The 8917-nt window shown below is 32.3% G+C and overlaps 1 long non-coding RNA gene across 1 annotated transcript in view; it reads left to right on the top strand.

The window, feature by feature from the left end:
• Positions 1-1431: 1431 nt before the first annotated feature.
• The window catches only part of LOC123655731, a 40307-nt gene continuing 32821 nt past the window's right edge, over positions 1432-8917 (top strand). Inside the window, exons 1-2 of the long non-coding RNA XR_006743452.1 lie at positions 1432-1539; positions 5978-6060. This is a non-coding gene — a long non-coding RNA (uncharacterized LOC123655731). The remainder of the gene's footprint in view (positions 1540-5977; positions 6061-8917) is intronic.

The following is an 8917-nucleotide window of genomic DNA, read 5'->3' as shown; positions in this document are numbered from 1 at the left end:
GGTTCGACAGTATCGTTATCAGTATATCATTAACGGGAGAGTTTAATTTAGGTGAGTAGTGTACTGTAACGTATGTAATCGGGTTGCGAGCGAGCGCCGAATTTCACGACCCACTTCCACTCTGATACGTTATCACTCAGCGGAACGAGATTTTCGTATTTTCAAAAATAGCATTTTATAGTTTCGTAAGCAAAGGATATCAATCAAACTCTACGAATTGCTGTATTTGTTAAGACAGCTTATTCTGTTTTATTTAGAGCCATGTCTTTGGAAATCGACTGGTAGATATTTGATTTTCTTAGACTATATCATTCTTAGAAGATAACGCTACAGAGTTGGAGGTTTTAAACGATAAAGATTGAAATAAAATTCTATGATTATTAACACAAGTATTTCTATTCGTCGCTATGTCTTTGTGACTGTAAATCATAGGCTCTTTTTTTTTAAATATACCTTACTTTCGATGGTAGCACTGACGCAATATTTTTTTTTTTCTTTAAATAGGTGTTCTCATTGCTGGTTTTCGCCACATGTTTAAACCAGCCCTATTGGATTAGAAATGAGGTAGTTGACAACTGTTTATTTAATTATTTCGTTTACTGGATAATTCTAAAGCTGTTTTACTTAAGTACAGTTATTCTTATAAGTATTAACCGTAGTACTTGCCCACGTAGGTTGAATTTCGCGCGTGTAACTTTCTGGTAGATAATTTTTTTTATTTTAAATCTGATATTCACCTATACATACTATGTTTTGACACATCGGATTTGTTTTTATTTAGTAAAATAATATATAAAAAATTAATAAAATAATATACGTATATGAGTAACACAAACCCCGCCCTAAAAACGTTTTTCTAATATTTATCACTAGATCCTAAATTTATATCTAAATAAATCTTTGAGATATATTTGAGTCTTCATAAAATAAATTAGAGCCTTTAGAGTCTTGTAGCAAAAAATTTGATTGTAACGGCCGACTATAAAAAAAAAAAAAAATTTTCTTATCTTGTTCAAAAACTGTTGTAAGATTCAATAAAAAATGTATATAACATTTGAACTTGACGCGCTTCTCTCTAAAGATGTTACACTTGATAAATTTACATTCTAAAAGTTTCTATTGATGAATTCTATGACAAACAAAATGAGAAGGATTCTTCATTTTTGACCCGATCTAACAAAGATCGCTAATATTTTTGAAAACATAACTAAATTTTTAAATATCATATAACTGATATTTTAATAAATATGTAAAAAAATAACCGTGGGGATAAAAAACGCACTGACCTCATAGTTCGAATACCGATACGCTGTTTTTATTTACTATCAAAATAAAATTATAACTACGGCAGCAGATTAATATTAAATCGTCAACACGTAACAATACAAATGTTTGAAATTTTAATATAATTTTTTCAGATGTTCGTCGGTCAAGTGCCGCGAAGTATGGACGAGAACGACCTTCGGCTGATGTTCGAGGAGTTCGGCAGGGTGCACCAGATAAACGTGCTCCGGGACAAGATAACGGGCGCGAGTAAAGGTCAGTCACCTTCGACACTACTGCAGAAACTTTTTCCCCTTTAGCCTATCCACTGTCTTCTCGCAGGAAGCAAAATTGTGAACCAGGTTGCGTTGCACTCACAATATATGGCTACACATATTCTTTAAATGGATTTTGATCCTGCTCAATTTAGATATACGACCAAGGATCTAAATCTTTTATTATAATAGTCAAACATATATTCTTGTCTAGTCATTAATTGTCTGACAGAAAGCGGAGATAGGAACTTACTTGGTTGGGTTGCATTTTTTGAATAAACCTTTGGAGGTGGTGAGAAACAGGGTGTAAAGTTCCTCATCCACCATTGAAAAGGGAGGATCTTCCGACCAGACGGGTGTTGTGTCTGGTGGGCTACTGCAGCGACGGTTGCTGTCGGGTTTTTGTATATATGTTCAGTCGCCCGGTAACTTTAATATCGCGATGTAGGATACATCAGTTTTAAGCCGTATGTTGCGAGATAGATGTCGCTACAAACCTTTTTTTTAATGTCAGTGCTTAATTTGGATACATTACCGGGGAACTATAATTCATTTTATATACATAATAGTTAAACCTGGCTTCCTGATATTCTTGTATGTCCATTTCTTAGAGGATATAATGCAGAAATAAGAAGTGTCGAGTGCTTAAAAGTGTTTGGAATGTCACTGCCAAGAAAAGTAAATAAATGTACACTTTTCTTAAGACTTGACAGTTTTGTGACGTAATATTCGTATATGGGCTGAGTGGGTGTTTGTACAGCTGACTTGAGATGTTCATACAGGCTTGTAGCATAATTTGCACTTCAGTTAAGTCCATGTTAGCATTTTCAATTTAGGCTGCTTTTCAAGCGATAATTCTTAATCTTTTTAAGAATATGTTTGTTCAGAATTAAGTAATTTAAATTAAACGTAAACATTTACTTCTTAAACTATACTGAGTTACCGTTATAAAACATCTCTTTTAAAACAAAAGACACTTAATTTAAATACAAAAAAAAATCAGATACTGCATAAACACCCAGTACAGAACGCGATGACGGAGCACTGTGGAGGCTCTCTACTCCTTCTAGGAGTCATAGGATGTTTAATATAGATATTGTAATATAATTTTAATCTCATCTTATAATCTTGTCCCATTTTAAATATCTTTTATTATTATTTATCTTTTATTATTTTAAATGCTAAAAATGTAAAAAGAGTAACTTTTTATGTTATTAAATTGTAACTAAAAGAAAATAATATTGAAAATTTCTTTTTACAATTTCTAAGTGTTGTCAATGACGTAGCAACAATGAGTAAGACGGTTTGAAACGATAAATTGGAGTCAGTTTATTTGACAGGTAGCCGTGTCTGCTCCGGACCCTTACTATTATTCTATGGAACTATAAATGTCTTATCGTCTATAAAATAATCAATTGTATTTTTTTATAGATAAAAATATCAGTATTTCAATCTTGTGATTCTAATTTTAAACAATGAATTAAATTCTTTAAAAAGTTATATTTTTTTAATGTAATATTTATGTTAACTTAAAGGAACATTAAAATTTATGTAGAAATAATAACTATGAACTTATAAATAATTGTGTTTGTTCGCAAACGAAAAAAAACCGACTTCAATTACATCGACGAGTAGTACAACGTAGATCGACGAAAAAATAGTCAAGTAACTGCGCGTTATCAAAGATTACTCAAAAAGTAGTTATCAGATCTCAATAAAATTTATATGTGACTACATGACAAACATCAGCTTTCGATTAAATTAAAAATTATTAAAATGGGTACACCCAGTAAAAAGTTATTGCGGATTTTCAAGAAGTTCCCTCGATTTCTCTGAGATTCCATTATCAGATCCTGGTTTTCTTATCATGGTACCAAACTAGGGATATCCCCTTTCCAACAAAAAAAGAATTATCAAAATCGGTACACCCAATAAAAAGTTATTGCGGATTTTCAAGAATTTCCATCAATTTCTCTGGGATCCCATCATCAGATCCTGGTTTCCTTATCATGGTACTAAACTTGGGATATCTCCTTTCCAACAAAAAAAGAATTATCAAAATCGGTACATCCAGTAGAAAGTTATGTGGTATAATACAACGTAGGTCGACGAAAAAAGCGTCAAGTAAAAACACATTATTAGATATAGCTCGAAAAGTAGTTGTTAGATCTCAAATAAATTTAAATGGGACCAATTGGCACACACCACCTTTCGATTAAAAGAAAATTTGTCGAAATCGCTCCACCCAGTCAAAAGTTCTGATGTAACATACATAAAAAAAAAAGTACAGTCGAATTGAGAACCTCCTCCTTTTTTGGAAGTCGGTTAAAAATATATAGAGTTTTCACAAAGGTGGACTAATATTGTATGAACAGTATTATTAGAAGTTGAAAACAAAAAAAAATATAATTTTTTACTTATAAATTATTTTTGTCAATTTTTTTAAAAAACTTTTTTAATTTTATATCTCATGTTGTTGTAAGTAATATCTTAGAAAATGTGATGTTGTGCTTCCATTATCGTATTAAAATTGTTTCATAACTTTACAGTAATGTTTTTTCTGTTCGCTTTCATCATAATACTATGGAGTTTTTGTTATTGTTTCTGTTTTCAAATTATGTAATTTTCATGTCAGGTATTTTTTCTTTTCCACTTATATACATTTATATGAGGACACGTGCCTGTTCCTTGGAGGCCTAGACTAGACAATTAAGACATACTCACTTTTTTCAGTTTCGTTGAAAATTAACACTAAAATTTCCTATCATCTTTACAATTCTTTAAAAAAACGATTTTTCGTACATCAATAATTTTAGGCGTTTAAAGTAAATTACGTGAAAATAGTTTAAAATCATCAATGAAAAACAAACTTAGCTTATACAGGTGCTTCCTGGGTTTCGGGCCGTCTTTGAGCACGTGTTTTTTTTTCACTTCAGCCTATCACAGCTCGACATAGGCCTCTCCAAGTTGGCGCCAAACATCCCGGCTTAGGGCCGAAATTTCTGGCGCGAGCTCATGGGTTTTTTTCCCATAGTCACGACGCTGACAGGCATGTTGATGACCGCAGGCTGGCTTTCTCGCCGAAGACGCCAGTCGTGTTTTATTTAAGATTTAAAAATATAATAATAATCAAAATGTTTCATATATAACCTCTTTTAAAACATTGAAAGAAATAGTTTAATCAAACACCCCGGGGACCGTTCTCGACGACATTGTTACGAACAAAGCATCACGCGTTATTTTACATCATGTTGACATTTTTGTTGCTTTGTTACGCGTATTCCATACGAAAAAGCACCTTTTGTAAGTGTTCGTGCAAATATGAAAACGCTTTTGTTTAATTTCACGTGCAATGCCAACGTATCCAGGGCGTGTCAGTCAAGGCGGGAATTGTTTATAGTGAAAATGGTATTTCGTTTGTGATTCTCGGTGTATTGTTTCATTTTATTAATTTTTCTTTTATATACGATATAATAGTTGTTGTTTTGTTGTTTTTCAATCGTGTTACCAAGGCTTAATTGAAATATTTGATGATTTTTTTTTTGTTTGTTTCTTTGTGAATAGTTTTCATATTACTATTCATATATTGATCGAGTGCTAATAAAACAGTTTTGGTTTTGCATTTATCAGAATATGTGGGAAATTTAACATTCATTTTAATTAAAAAAAAATTGAACTGTTCTAGAACACAATGCGTATTTGTGTAGTTAAATTGTTCGTATGTTTCAACGTACGTAACGTTTTGTATTTGTTAAATAAAACGAATTATCTTACAATAATCGCTCGTTTTAATTAAGATTACTTAAAAATAATAAAAAAGAGAATATCAAATGAAGTTGCAAGTAAAAGGGCATTAAATAAAACTCAAAAAAACATAATCTCTCATTTGAGGTATGCAAAGAAATACAGATACGGGTGCATATAAAGAAATAAAAAGAATCTAAAATAAGATAAAGATGATCTTCTTGAAGTTCTTTATAATTCTCACGTTGAGTTTCTAAATTCACGTCATATGTATTCAATTATACGTATATGGTGTTCGCTTACGTATATTAAGTTCTAAATTAAACAGCGAGTTTCGATACACGTGTATTCGATACGCTTACCTGGGCACGCTTACCGTACAAATGTTATCTGTAGACTAGACAAATGAAAAACATTGAGCACAAATCGCAATCGAGGTGACGTCGCACGATGACCACTTCGTACTAACTCATCGTGATGTGTCAAATCGCATAGGACAACGAGTCGGCTTCAGCGCTTAGTATCAAGTTTAGAAAATCAAAAGCATATAGCGTCAACGAAAACCGACGAAAGCTTTCACGCTACTAAAGACCGCATTTTGTAATCTTAGTGAGTGTAACGTTACGTAGAACGAAACCCTGTCTGTCTATGTCTCGTTGTCTTGTCACGTTATGTAAGTGTGGCTTCTGTTGCAGGGTGCTGTTTTGTGACGTTTTTCACGCGGAAAGCGGCGTTGAAAGCGCAGGACGCTTTACACAATATCAAAACGTTAAGCGGGGTAAGTAGTACATGTTTATCCTATATTTTATGTTCTAGTCTACCACGCGAAATTCGAACCTGAATTGAATTTCGAAAAGAATTTTTTACATGGCAACTTTATCGAAATCTAGATTATAGTGCGCTTATTTAAATTTAATACTTGCAAGGAAAATATTGCGCATATATTTTAAATGTATATTATTTAACATTAAGAGAAAAATGTATATTATTTAACATTAATAAATAAGAAGTTTATTATGTAATTATATCGTTATACGTATTTATTTTTAAATTATATCCAAGTATCAAAAGTAGTACCCATTGTCACCACGCTGGGCAGACGGGTTGGTGACCGCAGTACTGGCTTTGTCGCACCAAAGACGCTGCTGCCCGTCTTCGGCCTGTGTATTTCAAAGCCAGCAGTTGGATGGTTATCCCGCCATCGGTCGGCTTCTTAAGTTCCAAGATGGTTGTGGAACCTTGTTATCCCTTAGTCGCCTCTTACGACACCCACGGGAAGAGAGGGGGTGGCTAAATTCTTTAGTGCCGTAGCCACACAGCACTACATACTGTGTAGTTTTTATTTTTTTTTCTTTATCGGTACTATTTATGCACTTTTTTAACTTGCCACTGTAAAAAAGGGTTCAAATTTATCGTGTCAGACAACATTTAATTACTTGTTTACACGTTTAGTGTATGGCTTTGAATACAAGTAGGTTTTATGTTCAATGTAATGCAATAAGTATGTTTCGTTTAATCAAGGTGGAAAATCCTACCTGATAATTATTTTTCATATATTATTATTTTTTATTTTAATCGAAACTAGTTATTAGTTCTTATGTAATTGATTTAAAAATGCCTTTAAATGTCTCGATATGAACCTAATGGATAATATGGCAAATATTTTAAATCATATATTATTTAGTTTTAATACATACATGTTTGTAAAAAGTGAAATTAGAAAAAGCAAGCCTTATTATTAACAAGTATATGATGTAGGTACTGTCTAATATAACAGTTAAGTAATATTAATAATTACACTTATTTGACTATTGTAAAAATATTATGTACTATCAAAACATTAACTTCCCATAATACCACTAATAATACTGATCCATCTCGATCGTAACAAAACTAACAGGAAAAACGATCTAATCGAATCCTCCACACCAACCTCCCTCTTAAAGTAAATGTTCGGACAGCGATAAACGACGTTATAAAATGCTTATTTCTATCGCGATGCTGTTGTAGCGATATCTCTGTTTACAAAACCTGTTGCTACACAAAACATAATTTTCATTATTGGGTTCTTCGATAGCGTAAACATCCTTTTTCGGTGCTCATCGAATTGTTATCAATAACAATCGAATTACCGATTCTTTTATTCGATGTCTCGCCTCCCTCGCCTTCATCCAGCGATAATTCAATTCTATTATATTATCTGGTTGTTCCGTTCCGTCTCGATTGATTCCGATTCTTTGCTCGGGATGGCAGGTAACTTGTTCGATTTTGAAGGTAAATATTTGTTGATTGGTTAGCCGAGGAGTTCTTATTGCTTTTTGCACGGTTTTAATTACTACAGGGATAACGAACGTTGGGGTGGTTTTAGATCAAAAAGAACTTTGTTTATAAGACGGATACAGTGTTGTACGTTTGTCTTCAGTTTTCATGTCACAACAATTCGGTCATGTTAAACGACCAGTATGTATTCAGCTTTGTATGAAGTTCTTTTTTATTAGGCTGCATTTTATTTGTTTATGTGTGAAAAATAGACTTCAAAATGTATCATCATAGTATTTAATCAACCTAAACTGTGTCGTAATGAAATTCCGGACGCTACAGATGGACATGTAAGGGCTGTTAATGATGGAAAATATAAAGTTAATTATACTTAGTTAGTTATACTTTATTATTGATATGTTACTGAAAAGTTTCTCTTGCCTATACATTATTTTAATTATATCCTAAATAACAATTATGTAACATACAATCGTTACTCACGTACAAGTTTCTTTACAAAGATATTCGATTCGTATTCAATAAATGCTTGAAAATTTTCCATCGCAGTGCGTTACTCTTTTTACTGAACCATTTTGACTTATAGCAGGTTTCAATATAATTTATCTTTGATTTTACTGACGGATATAATTCGAATACAATTAGCAGGAAGTTTTTATCGACTTTCTATCTGCAACAATCAAAATAGTGATACAGAGCCGTAAAATATGATTTATTTATTTTTTACGTGTAAAATTTTATTAGTAAGCCAGTTAGTATGCCAAACGTAACGATATCCGATGACACTGCGTGGCTGTTCGCCAACCGGTAATAGCTTTTAATCTGATTACTTTTGCCATCATCAAATTGACATGCTGCACTGGACGAGTCCATTTATACCGGTACGAATATAATATTAACGCATTTTTTATTATTTTTTGATCTTTTAACGATGCAACGAGCTTCCAACGTAGCTGTGTGTGAGAATTTAATAAACTATCGGCTGTTTTCTTTCTTTTTTTTTTATAGTAGGAACTTCTAATTATTTTAATATGAAATTGGTTTTTTTTTAAAGTACGTTATAGTTAATTATGGGTTAATATTACAGATTGACAACTCTGCGTTTTCCTGAAGAGTTTCTAAATCGTCTGCAATAGACGGACTAAGACCAATGATGATGATGACAGATTGATTTTTTTGTTTGTTGTAGATTACTTTGTTTTCTACTTACGTGTTTTAGCTATTTCTATTATTATTTTACATTTTTTTATAATTCTGTATTAATACGTTAATATCCCACGGCTAAGAGACTTTATTCGAAAAAAAGTCGTAGGGAAAAGGTAGAGTGACATCTTTTCAAAGATATAAAAGTCAATTTC

The sequence above is a fragment of the Melitaea cinxia genome, chromosome 8 (genome assembly GCF_905220565.1).
Source record: "Melitaea cinxia chromosome 8, ilMelCinx1.1, whole genome shotgun sequence".
In the NCBI taxonomy this organism is placed as follows: domain Eukaryota; kingdom Metazoa; phylum Arthropoda; class Insecta; order Lepidoptera; family Nymphalidae; genus Melitaea; species Melitaea cinxia.
Note: the sequence above shows the minus strand (reverse complement) of the source record. Positions and strands in the feature narration are given on the sequence as shown.